Here is a 16,207-nt window from a genome sequence, read left to right as displayed (position 1 = left end):
GATCCCGGCCCCGCCCCTGCCGCTCGGCCCGCCCCCTTAACCCTTTGTTCGCCGCCACCGTTCCAGCCGCGACCAATTCGCGAGCAGCCGCGTGCACTCCCCGGACCAGCCTAGACCGCCTCGCTGGCCTCCCGCCGGGCAAGCCACCCGCTGGGAATTTCCCGGCACTCGCCCTGGCCGTGGTGGTTTCAGCGCCTGGGGATAAACTGGTGGTGGGCTCCCGAGGTGTGTGTGTGTGGTGGGGGGGCGGCATTGCTCTCTGAGTTGCTTCCTGCGCGCTGTGCGCCCTCGGCCTAGGCCCTGCGCAGCGACTCCTGAAGAGTCCCGGGGGAGCTGGGTGCAGTGGCTTCTGCCTCTGATCGCAGCACTTTGGGAGCCTAAGGTGGGAGCATAAATTCAGGCCAGGAGTTCGCGACCAGCCTGGGTAACCCCTGGCTGTATTTTATAGAAAAGAAAGAAGAGAGTCCCGAGAGACCCAGCTTAGGGAAGGGGAGGGTCTGGGTAAGCGGTGGGTGGGTGGGAGAAGGAAGAGGTCCTTTTCTGCTTATTAATGCGGTTTTCACTTGTGAACATATTTTATATAACTTAGATGATCACAGAGGCTCAGTTTCCTCGACTGTTATATAGATATGAAGGGACCTTGCCTCATAGAGCGTTGTGGGGAATAAATGAAATATTGCCTAGAAAGCGCCTGGTAGCGTGAGGGAGGAGGGGTCACCCAGAAGGTGGGAGGTCATATCGAGGTTACAGTTTCATTACCACACATGCACCCTAAAATCCTCATGCACACACACACACACACACACACACACACACACACCCTGAGCCATAGAGGTTTGCACAGATAGGTCATTGATGCATTCACCAACCAATGTTTGCTGAGCACCTACTACATGCCAGGCCCTGTGGACACAGCAGGAAAAGAACTAGACAAGGCCTTCTTGAAGCCCACATTTTCCCCCCCAAATACCCATACCTCAAGGAGAGCCACCTAAAAAAATTATTTTTAATTGACATGTAATATTAGGTTGGGGCAAAAGTTATTACGGTTTTTGCCTTTAAAAGTAATAGCAAAAAGCACAATTATTATTGTATCAACCTCGAATTGTACCTAAATATGGGGTACCATGTGATGTTTTGGTACCTGTATACATTGTGTAAAAAATCAAATCTAGGTATTTAGCATATCCATCACCTCATACATTTATGGTTTCTTTGGGGTGAGAACATTCAAAATCCCCACTTCTAGCTACTGTATTTTGAAATACACAATATTGGGGCCGGGCACCATGACTCACGCCTGTAATCCCAGCACTTTGGGAGGCCAAGGCAGGCAGATCACCTGAGCTCAGGAGTTTGAGACCAGCCTGGGTCAACATGGCAGAATCCTGTCTCTACAAAAATACAAAAAAATTAGCCAGGCATGATGGCAGGTGCCTGTACTCCCAGCTACTTGGGAGACTGAGGCAGGAGAATCACTTGAACCTGGGAGGCGGAGGTTGCAGTGAGCTGAGATTGCGCCACTGCACTTCAGCCTAGGTGACAAAGCAAGACTCCATCTAAAAAACAAACAAAAAAAGAAAAGAAGTATACAATATTGGTAATTTTTACTATATATATATATATATATATATATATATATATATTTTTTTTTTTTTTTTTTTTTTTTTCAGTTTGAGACAAGGTCTCACTCTGTCACCCAGGCTGGAGGGCAGTGGCATGATCATAGCTTACTCCCAGGCTCAAGCAATCTCACCTCAGCTTCCCTAGTAGCTAGGACTACAGGTGCGTGCTGCCATGCCCAACTAATTTTTTTTTGCGGAGATGGGGGTCTCACCATGTTGCCCAGACTGGTTTTGTACTTCTGGCCTCAAGTGATCCACCTGCCTTGGCATTCCAAAGTGCTTGAATTACAGGTGTGAGCCACGGTGCCCAGCCCTAACTGTAACTTTGTACCTGTTAACTAACCTCTCTCTATCCTCTCCCTATGCCCCAGCCTCCCATAACCACTATTGTATTCTACTAAGAGATCAACTCCTCTCCTCCCTTCCCCTCCTCACCTTTCCCTTCTCCTTTGCCTCCCCTCTCCTTCCCTCCCCTCCCCTCCCCTTTCTTCCTTTTCCCCTCTCCTCACCTCCCCTTCCCCTCCTCTCCCTTTTTCTTCCTGACAAAGTCCCACTCTGTCACGAGGCTGGGGTGGAGTGGCACGATCTCAGCCCACTGCAACCTCTGCCTCTCAGGTTCAATCGATTGATCTCCTGCCTCAGCCTCCTGAGTAGCTGGGACTACAGGCATGCACCACCACACCTAACTAATTTTTGTATTTTCAGAAGAGATGGGGTTTCACTATGTTGGCCAGGATGGTCTCAATCTCCTGACCTCATGATCCAGCCCCCTTCAGCCTCCCAAAGTGCTAGGAGTACAGGTGTGAGCCACTGTACCAGCCTTTTATTTTTTTCGGCAGGGGGTGGGTGGGGTGGGGACAGTTTTGCTCTTCTTGCTGAGGCTGGAGTGCAATGGTGTGACCTTCGTTCATTGCAACCTCCACCTCCCAGGTTCAAGTGATTCTCTTGCCTCGGTCTCCCAAACCAGCATGCCAGGCTAATTTTTTGTAATTTTAGTAGAGATGGGGTTTCACCATGTTGGCCAGGCTGGTCTCAAACTCCTGATGTCAAGTGATCCACCTGCCTTGGCCACCCAAAGTGCTGGGATTACAGGCCTGAGTCACTGTAAGGAGCTGATAAAGATCAACTTCTTTATCTCCTTCACCTATGAGAGAGATCATGTGGTGTTTATCTTTCTGTGCCTGGCTTATTTCACTTCACATGATGTCCTCCAGGTTCCTCGATGTTGCCACAAATGACAGGATTTCAGTCATTGGATCCCACTTTCTTGTGAGGATGAGAAGTAATAAAGCAGGGAGGAATAACACTGAGATAGTGACAAATGCTGTGACTAAAGTAAAATGGGGAAATGTGACACAGAATGACCCACAGGTGATTTCTAGATTCAGATGGTCAAGGAAGACCTGTGAGAAGAAGTGATATTTATGCAGAGACCCGAATCGTGAGTAGGGGCTAGCCTTGGGAAATCTGGGGGAAGAATTTAGTAAGTGTAGGAGCCCTGAGCTGGACCAGTTTTGAGAACTGGAAAAGGTCCCTGGAGGGCTGGAGCCCAGTAAATAAGGGTGAGATTGAAAACATGGGCCAGGCCGGATCCCACGGTGCTATTTAGATGATTGTATTAGTGCCCTGTGGCTGCTATAAGTTACCATGATCTTGGTGGCTTAAAACAACAGAAATTTGGCTGGGCACGATGGCTCACACTTGTAATCCCAGCACTTTGGGGGGCCAAGGAGGGCAGATTACCTGAGGTCAGGAGTTCAAAACCAGCCTGGCGAACATGGTGAAACCCTGTTTCTACTGAAAATACCAAAGAGTAGCCGGGTGTGGTGGCTGGGTGACTGTAATCCCAGCTACTTGGGAGGCTGAGGCAGGAAAATCGCTCGAACCCAGGAGGTGGAAGTTGGAGTGAGCTGAGATCGCGCCCATTGCACTCCAGCCTGGGTAACAAAAGCAAAACTCCATCTAAAAAAAAAAAAAAAAAAAAGCCACAATCAGAAATTTACTCTTCCATAGTTGTGGAGGCCAGATTTCTGAAATCAGTTTTACTGAGCAAAAGTATTTCAAAATTTGGGAAGAGCCAAAATCAGGTGTCCTAAGAGTCATGCTCCCTTTGCAGGGTCTAGGGGAGGATTTCATCCTTGCTCTTCCAGGCGTGGTGGAGGCTGCTGGCATTCCTCAGCTTATGACTGTGTCACCCCTGTCTTTGGCTCCTAGGTCACATGGCCTCTTCCTCTTCTATATGTATGAAATCTTTCTCTGCCTCTCTTTTTTTTTTTTTTTTGAGACGGAGTTTCTTGTTACCCAGGCTGGAGTGCGATGGCGCGATCTCGGCTCACCGCAACCTCCGCCTCCTGGGTTCAGGCGATTCTCCTGCCTCAGCCTCCTGAGTAGCTGGGATTACAGGCATGTGCCACCATGCCCAGCTAATTTTTTGTATTTTTAGTAGAGACGGGGTTTCACCATGTTGACCAGGATGGTCTCGATCTCTTGACCTCGTGATCTACCCGCCTCGGCCTCCCAAAGTGCTGGGATTACAGGCTTGAGCCACCGCGCCCGGCTCTCTGCCTCTCTTATAAGGACACTTGTGATTGGGTTAGGGCCACCCAGATACTCCAGGATATTCTTCCCCAAATAAAGAATCTTAATTTGGGGCTGGGTGCGGTGGCTCATGCCTGTAAACCTAGCACTTTGGGAAGCCAAGGCAGGAGGATAACTTTGGCTCAGGAGTTTGAGACCAGCCTGGGCAACATAGCAAAAACCTGTCTTTTAAAAAAAATTAGCCGAATGTGGTGGTGCACACCTGTGGTTCTAGCTACTCAGGAGGCTGTGGCTACAGTGAGCCATGTTTTTGCCTCTGCACTCCAGCCTGGGTGACAGAGCAAGACCCTGTCTCAAAAGAAAAAAAAAAAGAAAAGAAAAAGAATCTTAATGTAGTCACTTAATTCTGTAAAGACCTTTCTATTTTTTTATTTTTTTGTTATATTATACTGCATTATTCTTTTTTTTTTTTAGACTGCATTATTCTTTTTTTTTTTTAGACGGAGTTTCGCTCTTGTTGCCCAGGCTGGAGTGCAATGGCGCGATCTCAGCTCACTGCAACCTCCGCCTCCTGGGTTCAGGCAATTCTCCTGCCTCAGCCTCCTGAGTAGCTGGGATTACAGGCACACGCCACCATGCCCAGCTGATTTTTTGTATTTTTAGTAGAGACAGCGTTTCACCATGTTGACCAGGATGGTCTCGATCTGTTGACCTCGTGATCCACCCGCCTCGGCCTCCCAAAGTGCTGGGATTACAGGCTTGAGCCACCGCGCCTGGCCTTAACCTTTTTACTTTATAAAGTAAAATTTTTACTTTTACTTATAAAAGTAAAAATCCTCCCAGGATTAGGATCTGTTGGGTTTGTGTGTTGGAGACAGGGTCTCACTCTGTTGCCCAGGCTGGAGTGCAGTGGTGCCATCTCGGCTCACTACAACCTCCACCTCCAGGGTTCAAGCAGTCCTCCTGCCTCAGCCTCCTGAGTAGCTGGGACCACAGGTCCTTGAGCTACCATGCCCGACTAATTTCTGTATTTTTTGTAAAGACAAGGTTTCGTCATGATGCCCAGGCTGGTCTCGAACTCGAGCTCAAGGAAACTTCCTGCACTGACCTCCCAAAGTGCTGGGATTACAGGCATGAGTCACCGATATATCTTGCAATGGCCATTATACAGCCTATCACAATCAAGGAGAAGGATGAACATTTTATTTTAAGGCCTGGAGAGTTTTAAGCAGGTGAGAGACAAGCTCTGATGAACGCTTTGAAAATATCACTGGTTGATACTGACTTAACCCTTTACCCATTCAGCGGGATGTCCAATCCCCTCCCCTCAATGCACCTGGGACCCTTCCCCTGTCCCAGCACCCCACTTGCAGTAGGTACACTGGAAATGAGAAGTGCTTCTTAGTAGCTGCAAAATTGTTACCTAGAGACCGGGCTGTCTGCAGACCAGCCCAAGCGCAGAACAAAGCTCGGGTGAGCCCTTCATTTTATTATGACACAGAAAACAAAAAGATGATTGTTTCTGAGGCAGATTCTAAAACAGTAGGGTGTTTTCGTTTTTGTTTTGGTTTGGATTGTGTGTGTGTGTGTGTGTGTGTGTGTGTGTGTGTGTGTGTGTGTTTGGTTAATCCCACTTTCATTCCTTTCAAATGGCAGCAAGCAAGACTGAATCGCTCCACTGTTTTCCACTTTGACATTTTCTTCCAAACCAACTTCATTCGCCTCCAGTCAGAAAAAGTGGGAAGGAACCTGTCCCCAGACTGGAACCAGCTGCCCACCCACAGTCTCCGCTGGCGCCACCGGGTCCTGGATTCTTAGGATGGAGTGGGGGGATAGACAGCCTGTCTACTGCTGGTTCTGGCCTCCCCTTCCCGGGCTCTGAGCAGCCCATCCGCACGTGGGATACCTGCAGCACATGTCTTGCTTCAGTTTTCTTCAGTTCTACAACGGTTGCCTACTCTGACCAAATCCCCACTGTGTATGGGGCCTGCCCTCCCTTTGAGTGGGGCTGGGGACATGCTGGAGAAGCAGTGGGGTTCAGGCACGAAGCAGATGTTTAGTGTGTGCTTCAGGAGCACCAGGCCCTGGGGACAGAGCTGTGAGCTGTGATGAGAGGCCCCACCTTCAAGGAGTCTGGTGGAGGAGACAGTCTAAATGTACACACCCACCAAGAAACAGCAACTCACCAATAGTGATGATGTCACCACAGAGGGAGAGCAGGATGTCAGGGGAGAGAGTAATTGTGAGGATTGGGGGTTGCCATTTAGATAACTGGGTCAAGGAAGGTCTAAACATTTTAGTAGAGACCTGGAGGATGAATAAGAATCAGAGAAGAGAGGAACATTGCAGGCAGGAAAAACTGTCTCTGTGCAAAGGCCCTGAGTCAGGAAGGACTTTGGGATCTTTGAGGTAGGACAGAAGGCTAAGAGTTGGGAAGATTAGAGAGAGATGAGGTTCAAAAGGCAGCCAAGGGCCAGATCACCTGGGTCTTAAACTACTGATTTACACCATCAGATTTACAGTTGTAGCCAGGTGTGGTGACTCATGCCTGTAATCCCAGCAGTTTGGGAGGCCAAGGCAGGTGGATCACTTTGAGCTCTGGAGTTTGAGACCAGCCTGGCCAACATAGTGAAATCCTGTCTTTACTAAAAACACACAAAAAATAGCTAAGTGTGGTGGTACACACCTGTAGTCCCAGCTATTTGTGAGGCTGAGGCAGAAGAATCGCTTGAACCTGGGAAGCAGAGGTTGCAGTGAGCCAAGATAACACCACTGCACTCCAGCCTGGGTGACAGAGACTCTGTCTCAAACAAACAAAGATTTACAATTGTTGTTGAGACAGGGTCTCACTCTGATGCCCAGGCAATCACGTGATTATATCTCACTGCAGTCTTGAACTCCTGGGCTCCAGTGATCCTCCCAGCTCAGCTGCCCCAGGAGCTAGGACTATAGGTGTGCACCACCACACCCAGCTACTTTTTAATTTTTTTGTAGAGACAGTATATCACTGTGTTGCCCGGGATGGTCTTGAACTCCTGGCCTCAGGGAATCATCCTGCCTTGGCTTCCCAAAATGCTGAGAGCACAGGCGTGAGCCATGATGCCCTGCCTGATTTACAATTTTAAGAAATTCACAGAAAGGTTCCCATGGGTGTTCATCTAACAGCTTCCAGAAGCCAACTTCCAGGAGTTGCTGATTGTAGTCAACAAATATTGATTGAGTGCTTTTCCAACTGGCCCTATGCTTGGTGCTGTGGAAATAGTTCCTTTTTTATTTAATGCATTTTGTTGTGTATATATAAGATACACAATATGTTATAAGACACACAGTAAAATGGTTATTGTAGTGAAACAAACTAACATATTCATCATCTCACCTGGGTACCCATTCTTCTCCCTGTGACAAGAGCAGCTGTAATCTATTCATTTAGCCAAGATCCTGGATACAATATACTGTTACTAACTATAATCCTGCTGCTGTACATTAGATCTTTCCACTTCTTCATCCTACATATTTGCTACTCTCTACTCTTTGACATCTCCCCATTATCTACTTTTGTTTTTTAACAGACATATATAAAAATACAGAAATGTGTAATTTTCTTTTTTTGACACGGAATCTCGCTAAGTACAGCAGCGTGATCTCGGCTCACTGCAACCTCCACCTCCTGGGTTCAAGTAATTCTCCTGCCTCAGCCTCCCAAGTAGCTGGGATTACAGGCACATGCCACCACCCTAAGCTAATTTTTGTATTTTTAGTAGAGACAGGGTTTTGCCATGTTGGTCAGGCTGGTCTCTAACTCCTGACCTCATGATCTGCCTGCCTAAGCCTCCCAAAGTGCTGGGACTACAGGTGTGAGCTACCGTGCCCTGCTGCTTTCTGTGTAATTTTTTAATTTTGGTGGATTTAATTTTTTTTTTTTTTTTTTTTGGCGATAAAGTCTTGCTCTGTCACCCAGGCTGGAGTACAGTGGCGAAGTCTCAGCTCATTGCAAACTTTGCCTCCAGGTTCAAGTGATTCTCCTGCCTCAGCCACCAAGTAGCTGGGTTTACAGGCGCCTGCCACCATGCTTGGCTAATTTTTGTATTTTTAGTAGAAACAGGATTTCACCATGTTGAGGCTGGTCGCGAACTTCTGAGCTCTAGTGATTTGCCCACCTTGGCCTCCCAAAGTCTTGGGATTATAGGTGTGAGTCACTGTGCCTGGCCTGTAATTTTTAAATTTTTTATTAGTTTTTACCAAAAAGTGGGATTATACTGTATGTACTAGAACTTGACTCTTAACACTTGTCTTGGAAATTTCTTCATATCAGTACGTGGAGGCTAGCCTCATTCTTGTTTATGGGCTGTGTAATCTATAGAGTAGAATATTTCTTCCATAATACTTTATCCATTTCTCCTATTGGTAGACATAAGTCATTTTCAATAATCCTTCACTACAAATAATATTAAATAAGCGTTCTTTTTAATCACTTAAAAAAAAAAAAAAGACAGAGTCTCATTATGTTGACCAGTCTAGTCCTGGTCTTAAGTGATCCTCCAGCCTCAGCGTCCCAACATGCTTGGATTACAGGCAGGAGCCCCTGGTGGTGCAATCTCAGCTCACTGTAACCTCTGCTTCCCAGGTTCAAGCAATTCTCCTGCTTACTTGGGAGGCTGAGGTGGGAGAATGGCTTCAACCTGGGAGGCAGAGGTTGCAGTAAGCTGAGATTGCACCACTTCACTCCAGCCTGGGTGATGGAGTGAGAGTCGGTCTCAAAAAAAAATTATTTTGTTTTATTTTTTAAAAAATCAAGACAGGGCCTATGTTACCCAGGCTGTCTCGAACTTCTGGCCTCAAGTGGTGCCCTCACTATCACTGACCTCCGCCTCCCAGAGTGTTGGGACTGGGATTACAGGCATGAACCATCATACCTGGCCAGTTTCACAAAGTCTTATAAAGTTAACATGTTGGCCAGGCTGAGCTTGGTGGCTCACACCTGCAATCCAGGCACTTGGGAGGCCAAGGTGAGTGAATCACTGAGCCCTGGAGTTTGAGACCAACCTGGGCAACATAGGGAGACCCTGTCTCCACGAAAAATACAAAAATTAACTGGGCTTGGTGGCACAGGCCTATATAGTCCCAGCTACTCAGGAGGCGGAGGCAGGAGAATTGCTTGGAACTGGGAGGCAGAGGTTGTAGTGATCAGAGATTTCACCACTGCACTCTAGCCTAAGTGACAGGCTCAAGGAAAGAAAGAAAGAAAAAAGAAAGAAAGAGAAAGAGAGAGAGAAAGAAAGAAAAAGAAAGAAGAAAAAGGAAGGAAGGAAAGAAAGAAAAGCATAAACAGAGTGATTGAGTGGCAGTGCTCACACAACAGAGTTCAGGGGTTTCCTCAAACCATCCTCAGGTTCCACAGTCAGCCAGGACTCACAAAACTCGCTGACAGCTCTATAACCATAGCTGCAGTTTATTACAGCTGAAGGATACAGATTAAAATCAGCCAAGGGAAGCGGTGTACAGGGTAGGGGCCAAAGTTCCAAACTTGGAGCTTCCATTATCCATCGTCCCTGTGGAATCAGGGACAGCATTACTTTCCCAGCATCGATGTGTGACAATAGGCACGGACTATTGCCATCCTGGTAAACTCACTGTCTTACTGAGGTCCCATCATGTAGGCAGGGTTGACTGCCCAGGCAGCAAAGCTCAGACTCCAGCTCCTCCTAAGGTCCAGCTATGTGGGTGCGTATCTTATGTCCCAAAGCCTCCACCCTAAACCACACTGTTCCATGACCTGCTACAGCCAGACCCCACGCTAAACCACATTGTTAGACTGTTGGGTATGGCCAGCTCCACCCTCAACAACGACATTTCTATCAGATATGACATTCCAAGGGTTTAGAAGTTCACAGCCAGATGCTGAGCGCAAAAGCCAGATCCTTCCTTGGGTAAAAGATCTTAGGAGGCTAAGGCATGAGAATCACTTGAGTCTGGGAGATGAAACCCTGCCTCTACCAAAAAATTACAAAAATTAGCCGGTCGTGGTGGCGTGCCTGTAATCCAAGCTACTTGGGAGGCCAGCTAATTTTTGTATTTTTAGTGAAGACAAGGTTTCACCATGTTGGCCAGGCTCGTCTCGAACTCCTCACGTCAGGAGATCCACCCGCCTCGGCCTCCCAAAGTGCTGGGCTTACAGGCACCAGCCACCCTGCCCAGCCAAATAATGATAATTTTAAAAAGATACTGCAAAACTCTTTTCCAAAGTGACCACACCGTTTTACAATTCCATTGACAATATATGAGAATTCTAGCAGTAGCTTCGTACTTTTGCTAATACTTACTATTGGCAGTTTTTTTTTTTTAAGCCATTCTAATAGGTGTGTGGTAGTGTCTCCTAATAAACTGTGGCTTTCCTGTTTATTTCCATAATAACTAACGATGTTGGGCATCTTTTCATGTGCTTATTAATTATTCATAGATCTTTGCTGAAGTGTCTGTTTAAAGATTTAGCCCATTTTAAAATTGGATTGTCTCCTTATAATTGAGAAGTTAACTGGATGCAAGTGCTTTATCAGATATATCTGATTTTAAAAATATCTTGCAAATATTTTCTCCCAGTCTGGGGCTTGTCTTTTAGTTTTTCACAGTGGTTTTGGCTGGATGATGGCTCACACCTGTAATCCCAGCACTTTGGGAGGCTCGGGCAGGCTGATCACTTGAGCCCAGGAGTCTGAGACCAGCCTGGCCAACACAGTAAAACCCTGCCTCTACCAAAAAATTACAAAACTTAAGCGGTCATGGTGGCATACCTGTAATCCGAGCTACTTGGGAGGATGAAGTGGGAGGATCGCTTGAGCCCAGGAGGCAGAGGTTACAGTGAGGTGAGATCACACCACTGCACTCCAAGCTGGGTGACAGAGCCAGGCCAATTTTGAAGAGCAAAAATTTTAATTGTTTATTTTATTTTAAGGATAGGGAGGGTCTCTTGTCACCCAGGCTGGAGTCCAGTGGTATGACAGTAGCTCACTGCAACCTCAAACTCCTGGGTTCAAGTGATCTTCCCACCTTAGCATCCCAAGCGGGACCCCAGAGGTGAGCACCTTGCCAGGCTAATTTTTTTTTAAGAGTCAGGTCTCATTATGTTTCCCAGGCTACATTTGTGTCTAAACTAATGAGCCAATATTGTGACATTTTTATTAAATACTTATTCAGGGTTCCTCAGTTTTCCCCTAATGTGCTTTTTCTGTTTCCAGAATCCCATCCGGGATACCACAGTAGTACATTTAGTCATCCTGTGTTTCTAGACTCCTCTTGGCTGTAACAGTTTCTCAGACATTCCTTGTTTTGGATGACCTTGATCATTTTGAGGAGTACTGGTCAGGGTTTTTGTTTGTTTGTTTTGTTTAAGACAGTTTCACTGGAGTGCAGTGGTGTGACTTCGGTGCATTGCAACCTCTGCGTCCCGGGTTAAAGCGATTCTCCTGCCTCAGCCTCCTGAGTAGCTGGGGACTACAGACACCCACCACCACACCCAGCTAATTTTTGTGTTTTTAGTAGAGATGGGGTTTCACCATATTGGCCAGGATGGTCTCAAAATCCTGACATTGTGATTTGCCTACCTCAGCCTCCCAAAGTGCTGGGATTACGGGCATAAGCTACAGCACCGGGCCGGGTTTCTGTCATTTACATCCAAAGAAACCAATGAATAGTGTTACAGTCCCCCTAACTCAGTGATCCCCAGCGTTTTTGGTACCAGGGCCTGGGACTGGCTCCGTGGAAGACCATTTTTCCAGGGGAGGTATGAGTGGGTTGGGGGTGCTTTTGGGTTGATTCAAGCACATTACATTCATTGTACACTTTATTTCTATTTTAACATAATTTATAATGAAATAATTACACAACTCACCATAACGTAGAATCAGTGGGAGCCCTGAGTTTGTTTTCCTGCAACTCGAGGGTCCTATCTGGAGGTGATCAGAGACAGTGACATTATCAGGCATTAGATTGTCATAAAGAGTGCACAACCTAGATCCTTTGCAAGCATAGTTCACAATAGGGTTCAAGCAAGCTCCTAAGAGAATCTAGTGCTGCCCCTGACCTGACAGGAAGGCGGAGCTCAGGCTATAGAGCAAGTGCTGGGGAGTGGCTGTAAATACCTGTGAAGCTTCCCTAGCTTGCCTGTGACTCACCTCCTGCTATGCTGCCATTCCGAACAGGTCACGGACCAGTATAGGGGTTAGGGACCCCTGCTCTAACTCCTCTTTTCCTTCCTGTATGGCTCAGAGAGGTGAAGTGATCTATCCAAGGTCACACAGCAGGAATTCAAACGCAGTACTTCTCAACTCTGTTGAAGGTTTAGCAGGGGCCTCCAGGATCCACAAGCCAGGTTTGTGTTGAGGGAAGAAGTGAATTAAAGCAGTTTTGTGGAGACTGAACAGCAAAATGATGAGGGAAAACTGGTCTCAGACTAGTTTTTAGAAAGTTTATAGAAACTTACCCCTGGATGGAAGCTTCCAAATCAAATTATGCTTTAGGGCACTGGTAGAATGAGTCTCTTCACCATGTCCTAATCCCTGGAACCTGCGGCTCTGTTAATTTTAAATAGCTAAGAGTTTGCAGCTGTGGTTAAATTAAGGATTTGGGCGGGGCGCAGTGGCTCAGCCTGTATCTCAGCACTTTGGGAGGCTGAGGAGGTTGGATCACTTGAGATCACAAGTTCAAGACCAGCCTGTTCAAGATGGCAAAACTCCATCTCTATTAAAAATACAAAATTAGCCAGGCATGGTGGCACATGCCTGTAGTCCCAGCTACTTGGGAGGCTGAGGCAGGAGAATTGCTTGAACCTGGGAGATGGAGGTTGTGGCTAGCCGAGTTCTTGCCACTGTACTCCAGCCTGGGCAACAGAGCCAGACTCCATCTCAAAATAATAATAAGGATTTGGAGATGGGGTATGACCCTGGGTTATCAGACAGGCCCTATGTAATCACAAAGGTTGTTATAAGAGGTTAGACAGGAGGGTCAGAATCGGAGAAGGTGATGTGAGGACAGAGCAAATGCTGGAGTCATGTGGACGGAGGAGCCAAAGAATGTGGATAGTCTCCAGCAGGTGGAAGAGGAAAGGAAATGGATTCTCCCTTCTGGCCTCCAGAAGGAATGTAACTGTGCAACCCATTTTAGACTTCTGACCTCCAGAACTGTAAGATAAAGAAATGGGATAGTTTTAAGCCACTAAATTGGTAGCAGTGTGTTAGGGCAGCGATAGGAACTCTTGACTCTCCTTGGCAACATTTCCCCCAAGTGACCATCCATCCTCGTCTTGAATGCCTCCAGCGACGGGGATATCACTACCAATACCTTCACCTTGTTTTCTTTCCAGCAAACTCTTTGTTCTCCCAAAGCCTTCCTCTAGCTATCCACCCACTGCACCTCCACCTCAGGCCCCAGTTCTTGGAGCATAAAGGACAGGTGGACACGATCCCAACCCCTGGTACATATCAGGCTTTTGTAAACAGATATTAATTCTCTTCCCCAAGCTTAACAACCTCCAACTTTTCTGCTTGATCAGCTTATTAGAAAGGTCTAAAAGCCAACTCTTTCTGGATGAGACCCTAGCTAATTATTTGCAGAGTGGGATCTTTCAACCCAAGATCCATCCTGAGAAGCGGATGACAAAAACCTTACAGAGCATCCTCCTTCCAGGGGTCATTCTCCAAACCCCGCACCCTACTCCGCCAGTGCCCCATTCACAGCCCGAAACATCTGCCCGCTGTTAGTAATGGTTCATAATACCACCACTTGAGGCTCAGAGCCTGGGCAGGGCTAGAATTTAGCAACGTTATTTCGTTTTGATTGTGTTTCTGTTGAAGGTATGGGAAACGATTTTCCATTTAAATTATCAGTGTATTCAGCAGAGTTTGAGAGCAGCGGTGAGTCGCACAGGCTGGGTTTGGTTGCGGATGGCCTAGGCTGCCGGCGTGACTCGGAGCTGCCCGGGCGCAGTCATTGGGCTCTGAGGCTCGAGTGTCTTTGCAGAATGAGACGAGTCAACACCACGGGCAGGAAGTCAGGATGGCCGAGCGGTCTAAGGCGCTGCGTTCAGGTCGCAGTCTCCCCTGGAGGCGTGGGTTCGAATCCCACTTCTGACAAGTGAGCTTTTCCACTATTTTTCTCTCTTAAAAAGCACAAAAGAAAATTTAGATCTTCGACGACCTCACACGGGGAAAGGCCCTGCGACACAGGGAACTTTGTTTTACAGTCCAAAGTCAAATGAATGTCGGGAAGAATGTCTGGCAGGACGTGGCGGTGCCAGCCTGAACTCTCAACTTTTGGGGCGGCTGAGTGGGGAGGATCACAGGAATTCAAAGGCTGCAGTGAGCTATGATCGCGCCACTGCATTCTAGCCTGGGCGACAGAGCGAGATTCTTTTTTAAAAAAAAGACAATGTCCGCTAATAAGAAAATGCTCGTTTTGTAAAAATGAAAAGAAACAAGGTACCATTTTAAAGTGGTCTGCGCCTGTGATGAGGAAAAGGAATGAAGCGTTGTCAGAAGTGGGATTCGAACCCACGCCTCCAGGGGAGACTGCGACCTGAACGCAGCGCCTTAGACCGCTCGGCCATCCTGACTGCTTGGAACTAGCTTTGCGACAAGCCTCTACACAAGTTCTGTAGTGTGCGCATGCGTACAGGCAGCAAAGACTCAGGCCTCGTTCTCCGCACGGCTTTGGGTGGTGCGAAAGACACTCACTTGCTTCAAGGGGCGTGGCAAGATGGGACGAGGAGGAGCAGCGCGATGCACCTAGGCGACGCTAGAGGGTGCGCAAGGCCTGCTAGAGAAGGCCGAGACCGCGGTCTGTCGCTTTAACACACGTGCATTCGAGCCTCCAACATGTATTCATTCTGCATACATACATGTACTCTTCATGTCAGCTTTGATTCCTGAAATCTGCAAGCAACCTTGCATTTCCCTTGTGCACGATGCAATCAAGTCCGCATACCTGCACTGATTTGTAGACATCTCCGTGAGCTGGCGCCCAATCTAGGTAAAGCCCGATTATTGCAAGGCCGCCTGACACTCAACCGCACTCTGCTTCCTCTCGCCCCAGCTGCAGCTTCACATTTGTATGTGTGTTTAACTCATTTACTCAGGCTCCGGGGTAGAACGAGCCCTGCGGCGGCACGGCCAGACCCGTTCTATTCCTGTGTCCCCAGTGCCCAAACCGTGCCCGGCACACAGTAGGTACTCAGGGAAGATCCCGAGGATTCATTCTTCTCTGGCTTCCTCCTTCCTGCATCCGCTCTTTTCGTGACTCATCTCTCTTTTCCTGGCCCCCGCGGCATCTTCCTCTCTTCCCTTTCGCCCCCTCTAGGCTGAAGCACGCAGCGCGCAGGCTGTTTCCAGGGACCAGAAGACCTCGGTACTGAGAGGGTGCCCTTCTCCGCGGGATTTCTAGGATCTCAGGGGCCTGGGCCACTGACCTGGTGTGTAACAATTACACATTAATTAACGAATTCCCTCATTAATAACTTAACGATTCTACAAAGAAAGCTGCTGCCCCTCTCTGTACACAGGACTGAAAGAGAGGGTCTGAGACTCTCGGACTCTGGAGTCCAGGGGTGAGGCCCAGAAAGTGTGAACAGTGGGGTCACATTAACCCCTTAGTGTCCTCGGACTTGTCTGAGATGGTATCACAGAGCGGCCTCAGCAGGAGAACAGCAGCCCTTACCACCCTTGGGTCAGATTCCCTTTAAATGCTTGGAGCTTGGGATGGAGCCCCTTGGGGTGGGCAGAGGTCCTTGTTATTTGAAAGATGATGAAACCCTCTTTTTTTCCTGTCCCAGATGTCCTCTTCTCATTGACTGCCAGAATTCTTTCCTTTAGGTTTAGCACTTAACCGTTTTTTTTTGTTTTTTTTTTTTTGAGACAGTCTCACTCTGTCACCTGCAGTGGTGTGATCTCCACTCACTGCAACCTCTGCTTCCTGGGCTCAAGCAATTCTCCTGCCTCAGCCTCCTGAGTAGCTGGGATTACAGGCACACACCACCATGCCCAGCTAATTTTTGTATT

The 16,207-nt window shown here is 47.7% G+C and overlaps 2 non-coding genes across 2 annotated transcripts; one reads left to right on the top strand and one right to left on the bottom strand.

Annotated features, from left to right (window-relative positions):
* Nucleotides 1-14,204: 14,204 nt before the first annotated feature.
* Nucleotides 14,205-14,287, top strand: TRNAL-CAG (transfer RNA leucine (anticodon CAG)). Its single transcript has one exon. It is a non-coding gene; the product is annotated as a tRNA-Leu (tRNA).
* A 396-nt stretch (nt 14,288-14,683) lies between these two features.
* Nucleotides 14,684-14,766, bottom strand: TRNAL-CAG (transfer RNA leucine (anticodon CAG)). Its single transcript has one exon. It is a non-coding gene; the product is annotated as a tRNA-Leu (tRNA).
* Nucleotides 14,767-16,207: the final 1,441 nt, after the last annotated feature.

This window comes from Saimiri boliviensis, chromosome 1, assembly GCF_048565385.1.
Source record: "Saimiri boliviensis isolate mSaiBol1 chromosome 1, mSaiBol1.pri, whole genome shotgun sequence".
NCBI lineage: Eukaryota > Metazoa > Chordata > Mammalia > Primates > Cebidae > Saimiri > Saimiri boliviensis.
Note: the sequence above shows the minus strand (reverse complement) of the source record. Positions and strands in the feature narration are given on the sequence as shown.